General features: G+C 43.0%; 1 long non-coding RNA gene across 1 annotated transcript in view; it reads left to right on the top strand.

Annotated features, from left to right (window-relative positions):
* Window positions 1-11,075, top strand: part of LOC117284437 — a 19,005-nt gene extending 7,930 nt beyond the window's left edge. The window contains exons 2-3 of the long non-coding RNA XR_004515522.1: window positions 6,163-6,387; window positions 10,833-11,075. This is a non-coding gene — a long non-coding RNA (uncharacterized LOC117284437). The remainder of the gene's footprint in view (window positions 1-6,162; window positions 6,388-10,832) is intronic.
* Window positions 11,076-14,469: the final 3,394 nt, after the last annotated feature.

The raw sequence follows: 14,469 nt of genomic DNA, 5'->3' as shown, positions 1-14,469 counted from the left end.
CCCCCTCCCCCTCCCCCTCCCACTTTAGAGCATTTCTTCCCGTTACACAATATCAGTTATAAATTTTGATCCTTACACTTTTATATTTTCACAACAGCAAAAACTACTCAGTATTTACACGTGTGGCCTATTAATTTCACTTAAGAATATGACCTCAATGTGCATCCACTTTTTGGAGAATGACCCATGTGCAGCTGAAAAGAATGGATATTCTGATTTTGTGGGGTGGAACTCTCTGTAGATGTTTATTAAGTCCATCTGTTCAAAAGCTTGGTTCAGTTCTAGTATTTTGTTATATAATTTTTTTGTCTCGATGATTTATTTGTGACAGTGGTGTATTATGATCCCCCACAATAATTGTATTAGTGCTTATTTGGTTTTTCGTGTCCCTTAATATTTGTTTTGTATAGATGGGGGCATTAGTATTTGGTGCATATATTTATGATTCTTATCTCTTCCTCTTGGACTGTTCCCTTTACAAGGATGTAGTGGCCTTAATTAGTTTTGGTTTTAAATTTACTTTGTCTGCAAATAAGAAGCTACTCCTGCTGTTTTCTGGGTTCCTGCCACATAGAGAGCTATTTTTCATCCTTTTACTTTCAGTCTGAGTTTCTTTTTGAGCTAGGTGCATTTCTTGTATACAGCATATCGTTGGGTTTTTGCTTCTTAATCCATTCCGCCAGTCTATTTCTTTTGGATAATTGCAGCCATTAACTTTGATGGTTATAACTGATATGTATTGACTTATTATCATGTTATTTTCCTGTTCTTGGCTCTTTTTGATTTTTTTCCCCCTTTCCCTATAATTTCTTGCCCTGCCTGCTGGATTTGCTGTCGGGCTTCATGGAGTTGTGACTTTCATTGTCTTCTTCTAGGATATTGCTTAGAATTGTTTGGAGTGCTGGTCTGGTATTCATGAAGTTTCTCAGGTGTTCTTTGTCACGGAAATATCTTATTTCCTCATCTTTTTTTTTTTTTTTTTTTGGTCCTGGGGATCAAACTCTGATCCTTGCGCTTTCGAGGCAGGCAGTCCCCATCAACTTTGAAAGATAGTTTTGCAGGATACAGCAGTCTGGGTTAGAGGTTGTTTTCTTTTAGGGCTTGAAATACCTCACTCCGGGCTCTTCTTGACTTGAGGGTTTGCACTGAAAAGTGCTGTGATTCTGATGGGCTTTCTTTTGCATGTGATTTGTTTCTTTTCTCTAACTGCTTGTGTTTTGTTCTTCTCTTGGGGTTTCCTGGATCTTGACTATTATATCTCTAGGTGTAGGGTTTTTTCGTTTTTTTTCCCATGACTAGTTGGAGTCCTATGTGCCTCACTTATCTGTATGTCAAGTTCTTTTGCTCTGTTTGGGAAGTTTTCTATCCTTAATTCTGTGAAGTTTTTTAGTTTGTCCTTTCTCCTGTTATTTTGTGGACTCCAATCAATCTTATATTATTCTTCTTTGCATCATCCAGGAGCTGCTGGATTGATTTCTCATGGTCCCTTACTATTTTTAAGAGATCTCTCTTTTCATGGTCACTGACGGCCATCCGGTCTTCCATATCTGATATTTTGTCTTCAGATTGGCTCATTCTGCTGTGTATACTTTCAATAATTTTTAATTTCCTGGACATCTGTTTGAATCTGTTTCATGGTTTCCATTTCTTTCCTATGCTGAGCATTCATGGCTTCCATCATGCTCCTGAACTCATCTATTTTTTTATCTGTTTCTCTCCTAGAGACTCGAATTATGTCTTTTATTCTGCTCACCATCTCTGTAGTTATCTGGGAAATTATTTCTGTTTCGAATTTTTCTAGATCCTCATTCATCTGTTTTGTTACTTCCCGTGGTATCAGTTCAGGGGTCCAGGCGGTTATCAGACTTTTCCACATCGTTTCCCCCAGAATTTGCCTTTGGTGAGCTGGAAGACTGTGTCTTACTTAAATGTCTTTTCATTTCTATTCTTGTTGTTGATACAGTCTTTGGTTTAATTCCTGGGTTGATACTGTGATATGAATATCTTTGTTGTTTGTATTTAGAACCCTTATGGAATGATTACTTCTCATAGATAGCTGGTTTTAAGGTTTTGAGTCTCTAGTGACTCTGGGGCAATCACATTTTCCTTAAAGATAACTGATTAGAACAATCACAACACTAGCCCAAGTGATACAATCAGCAAGAACAGTAGAATCAAGCACAGCTTAGAAGATGACAATTTGTGATAGTTATTAATCTATCACCTTTAACCATATGAAATGAATCAAAATCAAGGACTAGCCCAAAATATATTTATAGTGAATAAACTGTTCAATATAGTAACTTTACCCTTTGGCACGGGACTTAGGAGTAAGGCCCTCTTACTGATCTTCACTTCTGCTCTGTCTTTAAGACTCCCTGTGCTTCTGCAGTGTGGATCCAGGTACAGGTGCAGCCAGGAGGCCAGAGGGAGGAAGAAGGGTACATACTCTGGGATGGTACGGGAGGCACCTCTCCTCACAGGCCTTTCTATTATGCTATTTCTGCATTTGAGCCTATCAACCACAGGCTGAAACTTCTGAATCTGTGAGCCAAAATAAACCTCACCTCCTCAAACTTGTGGGTGTTGGGTATTTTGTCCCTATGATAAAAAAGTAACTTAAGACACTTGGATATAAGTATTTTCTGAGGTACTGTGTGTGTGTGTGTTGCTGGGAATTGAACCCAGGGCCTCGTGCCTGCTTAAAAAACGTGCTCTGTTACTAAGCTACATCTTGCCCCCAACTTTTTGTACCAGGGATCGAACTCAGGACCTTGCATTTGTGAGGCAAGTGCGGTGCCACTGAGCTAAATCTCCAGCCCCACCCTGGCCCTTTTTATTTTTTGATTTTTTTTTCAGCTTTAATTGAGTTTATTGGTACATTTTAGGGATACAGTACAGTTACATTCATTGTTGGGATCGTGTACCTCTACATGACAAGTCTTGATTCTCATTTTTTCCCCTTACCCCTGCCCTCCCTTCACCCCCTCCTCCCCTCCTCATCTACAAACACTTTATTTTCATCTTTTCATTATCTCACATTTTTTCTTTTCCCTTATTACCCTTCCCCTACCCATCCCACCTTCCCTATACGTTTCCTTTTTTAAAACTTTATTTTGAACCAGTCTACCTAAGCTGTTCCAGATGGCCTTCAACTCGTAATCCTCCTGCATCAGCCTCTTGAGTAGCTGGGATTATAGGCAAGTACAACCTCGTCTGTTACCATATAAAGGAAAATTAAGTACATCTCATAAAAAATTAATATTGTTGGGCCAGGGATTTAGCTCAGCGGTTCCGTGGCCTGCCTTGCAAGCACAAGGACCCGAGTTCAATCCCTGGTACAAAATAAATAAATAAATAATAATAATAATATTATCAGTAAATTTTGAAAACTGAAGAAACTAATGTACTTATCTCTATTTTTTTTTTTTTGGTTACACATTTTTGCTACATAGGGTAAAATAATATATACTATCACAAATGATTTCATTTCTATCATTATAGTTGTCTGGGTACTTAAGAATTCTCTTCATATGTACAACCTGCATGCCACACTTCCTATCATACAGCACCGATCTAGACTTCTGTTGGGCCTTGTGAGTAGAACATTGATCTTTATCTTCCAGGGACAGCCCCGGGCTTCCCTTCCTGGAGCCTGGAGCAACTTGCACTCTGGGCCCACTTGAAGATTCCAGCTGTGGCCAGTTCATTAAGCAAATAATTAAGAAGTTTTGTCGCCGGACCAGGCACTGTGCAGAGGAATTACACAGAAAATGTCATAAAGGTCCGACATCCTTAACACAGTCGCAAAGGGGCCGTGATTCATCTGTCTCACTACCAGGCAGCTTTGAACCACCGGTGGTCCATGCATGCCGTCCCATTGGGTGGTAGAAGCTTGTAGGAACGTATGAAAGGATAAGCTAGCAGGACCAGCCTTGTCACAGTGGTGTAACTGCTTTCCTCAACAGCCTATTTGTGAGGATATTTTGGCATCAAGAAATGATTAAGTTTGGGTGCGGACGATGGCACACACCTGTAATCCCAGCTGCTTGGGAGGCTGAAGCAGGAGGATGGCAAATGCAATCCCCGCCTGAGTAAATTAGTAATTTACTAAATTAAAAAGGCTGAGGGTAAAACATTTGCTTAGTATGCACAAGGCCCTGAGTTTAATCCCTGGCTTCACCAAAAAAAAAAAATTAAAACATTTCTGCTTTGCCCTGTTTTCTGCCTTTGCTAGAAATCTAATCAGATTGCATCACCTGATCCTCCCTTCCTTTTTAGCATAACCAACTCCCACATCTTGTGCTGTAGTTCCAAGCTTACACTCCATCCTGGTTGTTTTTTTTTTTTTTTACCCTTATCAATGCTATACAAAGATAAGGCAAAATAATGTTGTGCTATGTTACTTCCCAAACCCTGACAGGTTGTTTTTTTGTTTTCTTCCTGGTGTGTGTGGGGGGGTCAAACCTCAGGCTTCACACACGCTAGGCAAATGCTCTGCCTAAGAGTATGAACTAAGCCCCCAGGGTGTCAGTCATCAATTTGTAATAGTAAATCTGCTGAGTGTGGTAGTGCATGCCTGTGATTCCAGCATTCAGGAGGCTGAGGCAGGAGGATCTCTGCAAGTTTGAGGCCAATTTAGGCTACACAGTGAGTTCAAGGCCAGCCTGAAGTACATAGCTAGACCCCGTTTCAAAACAAAACAAAAAAACAGAGAGAAAAGGGTGGGGGAGAAAGAAAGTTTCCATAGTACATGTAGACACTTGGGCAGATGCTTTCTTCCTCCTCTAGGTTACAGATCCCTTAGAATAGCTTTGTTCCTCAAAGAGCCAGGTTGAATTCTTTGCCTCCATCAGCTATAAACAGTGTGCTATATCCTCCAGTCTACGAAGAGATGGACAAATGACAAGATTCTGGCAACTTTACCTTTTACAGAGCTCTTGAATAGCAAGATGAGATGACATATTCCTGTAGCTCCAGCTACTCAGAAGGCTGAGGCAGAAGGTTCCCTTGAACACAAGTTCAAAATCAGCCTTTGCCAACCTAAGGAGACCCTGTCGCAAATTTAAAAAAGCATAAAAATAACCTTGTAAATTATTGATTTCCTTTTCCATAGCAATCGTCTAAGTCTGGGGTACTACTATTATGTTTTAAAATGGTTTTTCTGGGCGTGGTGGCGCACGCCTGTCATCCTAGCACTCAGGAGACTGAGGTGAGCGGACGAGTGTAAGCTCGAGGCCAGCATGGGCTACATAGAGAGACTCTGTCTCAGAAAGTAAAACGCAACACAGTTTTGTCTTAAGCTGCTGTCTCCACCTTATGCCTTCACGCTCATGTTTGCTGATCTCCATTCTGACTAGCAAATCTGTGGATTCCCTTACAGTGAGAAGTGGATCCAAATGGCTCCCCTGCTCACATCACTCCAGGAGGTTCCCAGCCTTCAGTATGGCCTGGTCACTGTCCCCTCTCATCACAATTTCTCTCTGCTTTGGCCAACTCCCTCAGGCCTTTTTTTTTTTTTTTTGGTACTGGGGATTGAACTCGAACTCGGGACCTTGTGCTTGCGAGGCAGGGGAGGCACCACTGAGCCCTCCCTCGGCTTTTGCTCATTCACTCTATATCTCTACCTGCGCTCAATAATCTATTACATTCCGCTTGTTTCAAAGACAAGGTCTCTCACTATGTAGCCCAGGCTGGCCTTGAATTTGTGATCCTTTGGCCTCAGCCTCCTGACCACCGAGATTACAGGTGTGCACAGTCACACCAACCTTCTTTACTTTTTTATTTTTGGTGCTGCCGATGGAACCGAGGGTCTCCAGTAGCAAGTGCTCTACGACTCAGCCCCACACTGCTTCTTAGTAATTCTTATGTCTGAATAACAAACTTGCCCATAGTCATTTAAAATCATCTTCCCCACCAGGTGAGGTGGTGGTGCATGTCTGTAATCCCAGCATTCTGGAGGCTGAGGCAGGAGGATCGCCATGACTTTGAGGCCAGCTTGGGCTACAGTGCGTTCAAGGCCAGCCTGAGCTACATAATGAAATCCTGTTTAGAAAAAACTCTTGAAAAATAAAACAAGATCACCTTCCCTGATAGACTGTCAGCCTCACGGTGGCAGTACTGTGTCTGTTTTAATAGTTACTGTTTTCTTGTTTCTGGCAGACAGCCCAGTTCTTCATCATGTGGCTTGAGCCACTGGTGGTACACACGTGACTGTCCCTTCATGAGACTTGTACCACCCGACAGGACTGCCCCATGCTGCCTGAAGGGACAGCCACGCAGTATGACATACAAATCACAGCCCCCATCATGAAGGTGTTTAAAGGAACTAAATGGCTATTTGTGGATTGTCTCATGATCACAAAGTGACTGCATTACCACAGAAAGGTGAGAGCTCCACACAAACAGAAGACGTGCAGGAATCACAATCCCAACAAAACACTTAACATTCATACAAATGCTTGTCCACAATACAGCATAGGGCCGGGGATTTGGCTCAGTGGTTCTGCTGCCTGCCTTGCAAGCACAAGGGCCCGAGTTCGATCCCCAGTTCCAAAAAAAAAAAAAAAAAAAAAAAAAACGCAAAACACAATACAACATAAACACTGTATTTCTGAAAATTAATTTGAGCATTTTCATTTGGGATAAAAATGGATTGGATACTGATATTCATTTTTTTAAAAAAAACTTATCTTTTAAGGTGGGGTCCTGCTAGGCAGTTCAGGCTGACTTTGAATTCACGCTATGTAGCCCAGGCTGGCCTCAAACTCACAGTGAACCTTCTGCCTGAGCCTCCTGAGCACTAGGATGACAGGCGTGCGCCACCACACCTGTTCAGAAGGAAATTTCTTGCATTTCAATCTAGCATCTGCTTCTTGTATTTCCCCAGAATCATTTGTAAGCAGGTTTACAAAGTGTTGACTCCAAAACTGCCAAAACAATGTTAGCTAAAAATATATTTTAAGAACGATTCTCTGAATCTTCTAGACTAGGAAGTAGCAAACTACAGCTCAAAAGTTTATTTTTCATAAATAAAGATATAAGAGATGGAGAAAACAGTTTACAAACAAGATGACAGACAGGTTGCCGTGGTGCATGCTAGGAGTCTCAGCTCTTCAGAAGGCTGAGGCAAGAGTATTATGAGTTCAAGGTCAGCCTGGGCAACTGTCTAGAAAATAAGTAAATAAATAAGTACATTTGTTAAAAGGGCTGGGCAGGTAGCTTAGCTTGCCCTAGGTTCAACCTTCAGTATCACGAAAAGGTAGTGGAGGTGGAGGTCGGGGATAAGTATACAACCAGAAATACTATTACAATGTGTGACTTCCTAAAAGAGCACGTGGCACTTCATCAAAAGTCAGTGTAGCTGGATGCTGTGGCACACACCAGGTCTCTGGAAGGCTAAAGCCAAAGGTTCACAAATTCCAGCCGGGCCTGGCTAACTTGGTGCATTTACAAGACACTGTCTTGAAACACCAAGATAAATAAATAAATTTAAAATGTTTAAATTAGCCTCCCACATGCTAAGCAGGTATTCTACCACGGAGCCACAACACCCAGCCTGGTCCTGCAAGCCAAGCGCGGTGGCCCACGTCTCAGAAGGCAGAGACAGGAGGATTACAGCGAGTTTGAGGACTATATAGTGAGCTCAGGCCCAGCCTGAACTTCATATTGAGACCCTGTCCCTCCCAAAAAACAGGAAAAAAAGTGCAATATCAAGTACTTTACAGCGGAACATCACGTCTACAATTTATTTTCAGTGTTCTAGCAGTTCACCATAAAATCTATTTGTGAGGGAGGCAAAATACATAAAATGCCAAACATAAATGAATCCATTCTAATGCATATTTATTGTTACAGGTTCAAATTACCTGTAGGTTTAGGAATTTTCGAAAGAAAAATGTTTGAAGAAAAACAATCCAACAACCCTGTTGTTAATGGCGAATTCAATTATTCATAGAGTAGTGGGCCAAGGAAATAGGTCAGTAGTAGGACGCCCCAGCCAGCACACTAACGGGGTAGGGGAGTCTAATACAGCCTCCATTCGCGGAGGCTCCATGTTTGTTTTGGAGATAGGGTCCCGGTATGCAGGCCAGGCTGGCCTCGAACTTGCAGTAATCCTCCTGCCTCAGCCTCCTCAATACTGGGATAACCGGTGTGCGCCACCGCGCCCGGCGTGAGGCTCCAGTTTTGAAGCGCTGGGAGGATGTATAAGCTTAGGAACTTCAGATAAAAAAAACAACTGGGTATTGTTTAGTTTTCTTTAGTAGAAACACCTGCGTGTACAACTTTATTATAGTGTGCACAAAGAAATACCCCAGCAAAAGATCTTTATCTTCTTACTTTACCAACGCTTGGCAAAAATAAATACAGGACTAGCGAGACAAAGTGAAACCGTTTGCATGAGAAAAGCCTCTCTCCCAGGGCTCACCAGAATGGGTTGGAATTGTCAGGTCCTTGAGGCTGGGGGACGCAGGCCGGATTCAACGTGATTAGACTCGTGAAAATAATTTTTCCTCTCTGAAAAAAAATCCAGAAAGGTTCTCTGGAATTTGGGGGGGGGGTCCCTTTTTTTTTTGCAATGCTGGAATGGACCCACGGTCTCAAGTATGCTAGGTAAGCGCTCGGCACTGAGAGGCGCTTTGCAGGAGAAAGGCGGGGTGGGGGTGGGGACACTGAGAACGCAGCCCGGCGACACTGCCACTCCGGCTTCTCCTGGGGACGCAGGACACGGCCGTGCCGGGGAAGCCGTGACCCCGACGGGCAGACCTGTCTTTCGTTGCCTCCCAGCCACACCCGAACCCTCTGCTACACGGGATCATCTCAAAGAAAGAACCCACCCGACCACCAAGGAGGAGCAGCCCTTGGACCCGCGCAGCACGCGGCGGAAGCGACCACCCGGTGCTGTGACGTCACTTCCGGTCCCAGCCCGGGTCGCGGAGGGGGCAGTGCTCTGGCGTTCAGTCCCGGGTGGATGAGCAAATTCTGGTTTCCTTTGGTGAACAGGACCTTAGGACCGGTTCGGCGCTGGGGCCCGACAGAAACTGACCAAGGGAACTAGCTTTAAAATAGAAGTAGCTGTGGGTGGCAGTAGGGCGGGGGCGGGGCTAGGGGAGTGGGCAAGAGCGGGCGCTTTTCTTACCAGCACTGATGTCACCTTGCTATAAAATCGTACCTGAATATAAAGAGAATGCCCAGAATGCCCAATATTCAAAAGATAGGCCCATAACTGTGAGTCATATGTGGCTGTGAAGCGCTTGAAATGTGGCCAGTCCAAATCGAGGCGTGTTATAAATGTGAAATAAACTCTGAATACCAGATTCGGAAGACTTGGTTAAAAAAGGGAATGTAAAATACTTGACTAAAAGAATTGATCACATGTTAAACTAAGTACAAATAAAAGCTTTTCTGTGTGCCTGTCACCTAGTTCCTGATCAATATACCAACCAGACTTATAAACAGGTCTAGAAGCAAAATGAAAAACACAATGCTAAGTCCACAGCCCACAGAGGACAAGCTATACCAGTACACAAGCGGACAGTCTCACATGATGACCGCTAGAAACACACCCTGAAACACTAGGTCTTGAACTGGGGGTGCAGCTCAGCGGAGACCCCAGAACTGAAAAACTAAAACAAAGAAGCCCCAAGACCCTAGTAGATCAAGGCTGGCCCCAACTAAATAAGTAGAACCTGGTGAATAGGGGTGTGAATTCTATCTGCAACTTGCTTTGTCACCAGTCGTGTAATGTGATCACAGTACTGACATCCTCTTCCCTTTGCCTGTGTGGGGCGCGGGGAAGACTGGGGTTTGCACACAGAATTTCACGCTGAACTACATCCACGTACCTTTTTAATTTTTATTTTGAGACAGGACTTCACTAAATCAGTAAATTGCCAGGCTGTGTTCAGACTTGCAATCCTACTGCCTCAGGCTCCCAGAGTGCTGGGATTACAGGCCTGCACTACCATGCTTGACTCCCTAAATTCTTTTCCAGTGGTAGGTCTCTCTTTCCCTTTCCCTTTGTTTCTTGAAGACCTTGTGGGGCTTTTTCCTTTCTTGGGTGTGTGCACATGTGTGTGTGTGTGTGTGTGTTTGTGCATGCACACTTGCGCTTATGTATGTGCAGGGGATTGAACCTAGGGCCTCACACATGCTAAGCATGTGCTTTACCACTGAGCAACACTCCTAGCCTCTTGGAATATATTTTGAAAAACCTATTGTCATTTTCCACTGAATTCGAACATATGTACAGCGTATGCAACAGTGTCCATGTCCATTAAAGAAAATGGGAGAGCTTATGCATAGGAGCTTGATTTGATTTGAAAATACCTTTCAGTGAAAACAAAACCCAAATTACCCTCAGTGGAAGAAAGGAAAAATTAAATTAGTCTTATTTAATGAAGCATTCCTCAGCAAAGAAAAGCAATAGTTTACAGATTGTAATAGTTTTTTTTTTTAATTGAGTTTATTGGTACATTTTAGGGACACAGTGCAGTTACATTCATTGTTGGGATCTTGTACCTCTACGTGACAGGACTTGGTTCTCGTTTCAGATTGAAATAGTGTTTTATGGGCACCACCGCTTTGGTGACTTAGAGTATCTCGGTGGGCTGGTGCTGTGGCTCCGTGGTAGAAGGCTTGCGGAGCATGTGGGAGGCCTTGGAATGGATCCTCAGTGCTGCAAACAAAACAGCAATTTATTCACAGTGGCTAAAAGCTGGAAATGTGGGCATGGTTTAGCCAAATTCTCCGCTAAGGATGCCATCAGGCTAAAATTACACAGCGACCAGACTGCAGCCTCATCTTATTTTTCTCTCCCTTTTGCTTCGCAGCGCTGGATCAAATCCAGAGCTTCATGCCTGCGAGGCAAGCGCCCTGACACTGAGCTGCACCCCAGCCCTACATTCTGATCTTGAGGCTCAAACAATAAAGGATTTCTTTCTAATCTCCTTCAGACTGTTGGCAAAATGTATTTCTGTGTGTCTGTGGAATCCTGGGCTACTTATTTCATCAACGGCAGTAACAGAAGCTGGGCATGACGGGGCATGCCTTAAATCCAAGCTACTGCCTGAAGCAGGAGGGTGGGGGCCAGTATGGGCAGCAGACTGAGATCCTGTCTCCAAGGGGGGAAAAAAGCTAGCAACAGAGACAGTAGACCTGCTGCTTTGAGTCTCCTGATCCCTACACCCACTTTGAAAGGCTCGCCTGATTAGTTTAGGCCCTCCCCAGGATGGTCTCTCATCGGATTAATTCAGAGACCAATGATTAGGGACCTTAATGTCACTTTAAAAGTCCTTTGTTGTTGCCACATAATGTAACCAAAGGAGTAACAACACCCATCACTTTTGTCTTACTCTCTTGATTAAAGGAAGTTGTAAAACCCACCTACTCTCAGCAGGATGAGATTATACAAAAATGTCCCAGAGGGCAACAATCATGGGAATCATCTCCCAGTTGTACCTTCTATTCAGCTGTATGCGATCAGACGCACAAAGCTCATAAATATAATGTTGCATAAGAAACCAGACATAGAGCCGGGCCTGGTGGCCCACACCTGTAATTATAGGTTAATCTCAGGAGGTTGAGGCAGGAGGATCACCACAAGTTTAAAGTCAGCCTGGACGACATAGTGAGTTCAAGACCAGCCTGCCCAAATGCCCACGAACTGGTGACTGGATAAAGAAGATGTGTTTTATGGTTAAAAAAAAAAAAAAAAAAAGGGAGTACTACTCAGCCATGAAAAATGAGAAAGTAGAGATATTTATAGCTAAATAGATGTGCATTGAGACAATACTCAAGTGAAATAAATAGGACACATGTGTAAATACTGAATAGTTTCTCTGTTGTTAGAAATTAAAAGTGTATTAAAGGGCCAGGGATTTAGTTCAGTGATTCCACCGCTCGCCTTGCAAGCACAGGGACCCAAGTTCGATCCCCAGTACCCCCCCAAAAAAGTGTATTAAAGACCAAAATGTATAATAGATAATGTGAAAAGGAAAGAAAAAGTGCAAAGGGGAAGTGGGAAGGGTAGGGGAAAGGAAAGAGGAATGGAATTAACATGAAAAAATTAAAAAATGGAAACAAAGTCTTTGTAAATAGAGAGGGGTGGAGGGGTTGAAGGGAGGACAAGGGAATGGGGAAAAATAAGAATAAAAATATATTATGTAAAGTTATGACTCTCTAATGAGGAATGTCATTATATTGTATACCTAAAATGTAGCAATAAAATTAATGAATTTAAAGGCCAAGCAAGCAAGACCCCGTCTCAACAAAAATCTAAAAAACAAAATAAAACAAAAGCAAAAACAAAGCCATATTGATTGACTGATCGACAAAGTTTCACTCTGTTGCCCAGGCTGACTTCAAATGCTTGGAATCAAGCGATACTCCTGCCTCAGCCTCCCGAGTAGCTAGAACTACAAAATGCACACCAAGAAGTTCAGTTTATGTGATGCTCTTATTAAAATTTGAAAACTAGGCCAAACCACTTCCAGTTTAGGGAAAGATGAAGTCAGCACCGTTTTTCCCAGTCCGTTTCACTGAACACAGGTGGAAAGTGTAGAGAGATCTGGGGCAGGGTGCACACCTCTAATCCTTGTACTGCGGGAGGCTGAGGCAGGAGCAACACAAATTCAAACCCAGCCTGGGCAATTTGGTGACTTCATGAGACCCTATCTCAAAATAAAATAAAAAGGAGGGCTGGGGATGTAGTTCAGTGTGAAGGTACTGGGTTTAATCTCAGTACCATAAGAAAAAAAAATCTCAGAAAGAATACACAGACCTGAAAACTCGAGGCCAGCCTGGGCTACCTAGCAAAAGGCCAGCCTGAACTGCATAGTGAGATCCTCTCTCAAACAAAACAAAAAGGGATACACAGAGCAGCTATTTGGAGAATATACGAAGTACATAGTAGTAGGTGAATGGAGGGAAAAGATTGTATTTTCGAGTGATAACTAGGAAACCAGAAAAAGTTTTAAAAAGAAAAATATTTGTTTTAAAAGAACAAAATAACATCATTAGAGCTGGGGATGGAGCTCAGAGGTAGAGCACTTGCCTAGTGGTTAGGAACCAGACCAAGTTTAAGAACTGCAACTTTGGGGAACTAAAAGCCAACCGAAAAAAAGAGAGAGGCAGAGAGAGAGAGAGAGAGAGAGAGAGAGAGAGAGAGAGACTAATTACTGGCTGCTCCAGGCTGTTACAAGTCCGAGAAAAAAATTGATTTTAAACTTTAACTTCTGAGCAAGTGCCAAGTCTAGCAAATAGAATGCTATCCTTACATTCTAACTGACCTAAAACAAACTAGATACAGGTTCTGGGTGAGGAATGGAATTAAGTAAATTAAGTAGTCATATTTATAATTTTTTCCACTGCTAGGGATTGAACCAAGGGCTTTCCAACTAAACCACACCCCAGCCTTCCTTTCTTTCTTTCTTTTCTTTTCTTTGTTTGTTTGTTTGTTTCTTTCTTTCTTTTCAGGGTTTCACTGCTAAATTGCCCAGGTTGGACTTGAATTTGAGATCCTCCTGCTTCAGCCTCCCAGAGTGCTGAAATTACAGATGTGTGTTATCATGCCTGGTTCATATTTATAATATTGTAATCTAGCCTGGCATGGTGGCACATGCTTCTAATTCCAACACTGGGGAGGCCGAAGCAGGAGGAATGCCATGAGGTCTAGGCCACATAGTGAGGCCACATAGTGAGCTCAAGCCCAGCCTGAATTGGGCCTGAGATCCTGTATTTTAAAAATTAATAAAATATATAAGAAGTTTATTCAAGTAATACATGCATGGGGTTCAAAATTCCCAGTGGCTCACCACTCCCCTTCCTCAGCTAAGTCTGCAGATCCTTTTGTGCTACCTCACCCTATCATCCATCCTTCCACTCCCCCGGCCCCTGATCTCTTACGCTTCTCTTTCTTCCTATCCTTATTTTCCTCTTCCTCATTTTATATTTAAGATCCTCTGAGTAGAACTGTTCTTTCACAAAAGGAGAAATATTGATGTTTACATACGGAGAGAACATTTCTAAACGCAAACGCCTGGGAATAGGATTGGGGAGAGATGACTTTTCCATGCACACTCCTTTTTCTACTGTTTGAAATATTTTTTGGTTACTATGAGCATCCATTGTGTGTCCTTTTACTGAAAAGAACAGAAACTGCTGACAAAATAAAGAAAACTACACATTCGAAGAGGGCAAAAAAAATTCGAGATCTACAAAGGACATCGTTATGTTGCACAACACACAAAAGAACCGACGATGAGACTCTCAGCATGGTGTCGGTCGACCTAAAGAAGAAAGGCTGAAAGAACAGGCGTGGTGGGACGGAGGAGACAGAGCATTTCATGGATTGGCAGATTTATGAGCATGGCAAATCGCCGCAGGGCCTCGGAACGCGGGGAGAGGCCGGCAGAGAGGCTTTCGCGAGCGTTCTAGGCGCGCTTTCCCCCCCTCATTCCTGCCTTTCTG

This window comes from Fukomys damarensis, unplaced genomic scaffold (genome assembly GCF_012274545.1).
Source record: "Fukomys damarensis isolate Sample0158 unplaced genomic scaffold, DMR_v1.0_HiC HiC_scaffold_37, whole genome shotgun sequence".
Classification (NCBI taxonomy): domain Eukaryota; kingdom Metazoa; phylum Chordata; class Mammalia; order Rodentia; family Bathyergidae; genus Fukomys; species Fukomys damarensis.
Note: the sequence above shows the minus strand (reverse complement) of the source record. Positions and strands in the feature narration are given on the sequence as shown.